The sequence below is a fragment of the Silene latifolia genome, chromosome X, assembly GCF_048544455.1.
Source record: "Silene latifolia isolate original U9 population chromosome X, ASM4854445v1, whole genome shotgun sequence".
NCBI lineage: Eukaryota > Viridiplantae > Streptophyta > Magnoliopsida > Caryophyllales > Caryophyllaceae > Silene > Silene latifolia.
This window is the reverse complement of record NC_133537.1, coordinates 88431362-88432349: the sequence shown is the minus strand read 5'-3', so window position 1 is coordinate 88432349 and position 988 is coordinate 88431362. Positions and strand designations below refer to the sequence as shown.

At 45.3% G+C, this 988-nt stretch overlaps 1 non-coding gene across 1 annotated transcript; it reads left to right on the top strand.

The window, feature by feature from the left end:
- The first annotated feature begins 239 nt into the window (after positions 1-239).
- On the top strand, positions 240-346 carry LOC141625681 (small nucleolar RNA R71). The gene has a single exon (XR_012535449.1). It is a non-coding gene; the product is annotated as a small nucleolar RNA R71 (small nucleolar RNA).
- Positions 347-988: the final 642 nt, after the last annotated feature.

Genomic DNA, 988 nt, shown 5'->3' with positions numbered 1-988 from the left:
TATCAAATCTCGCCGTAAGAGCCTCTAATGCAGCTACAGAAGGGGATTCAGCACTTCTCCTTTGATTTCCCCTGGAATTTCCATACACAGCTTTATGGGTGGCCAAATCATCAATAATTTTCCACCCCTTACTCTCTCCAACATTCTCCTGGAATCTACCATTAGCTGCCGCATCCAGGATAGCCCTCTGATCGTCATAAAGCCCATTATAAAATTGATTGCATAGGCTCCATTTCTAAAACCCATGGTGCGGAATAGTTCGCACCAACTACTTGAAACGGACCCACGCCTCATGAAAATTCTCATCAGGACCCTGTTTAAAGCTCGTGATCTGAGCTCTAATGGCATTTGTCTTCGAGGTAGAGAAATATTTCTTGTAGAATGCCAGAGCCAGCGACTTCCAATCGGTGATCCCGTTAGCAGCTCGATCCAGGTCTCGGTACCACTTCCTTGCAGCATCACGAAGAGAGAATATGAACATCGTCTCCTTCACCTGGTCCTGGGTCACACCGGTTGGTGGGGGTATGGAACAGCAATAATCAATGAATGTCTTTATATGTTTAACTGCATCTTCATTTGCAGGTCCCCCGAATTGGTTTCTCTCAACCAAGTTGATATAAGACGGTTTCGGCTCGAATTTTCTATCCGTCCCTGGTAATGCGAATTCCTTATAGAGATTCTCAGCTGTCGGCTCAGAGTGACTGGCTATACTCGCTTCTTCAGCCATGTCTGGAGATGTGACGGTCTCAGCTGAAGAAGTAGAAATAGGTGACGAAGGTGGATCCTCCTCAAAAAGCTCGTTCTCGTTGTAACTAGACAAAGTACTCGGCTCTTCCTCTGTCGGCAATACTCTAGATGATTGCCTCAACTCACGCAAAGTCTTCTCAATCTCAGGATTGAACGGTAGTAATTCACCTCCCTGTGACCTGCGCATAAGAAGAAACTACAAGTAGAATATGAGAATAGTTTAAGGAACAGATGTCCCTTA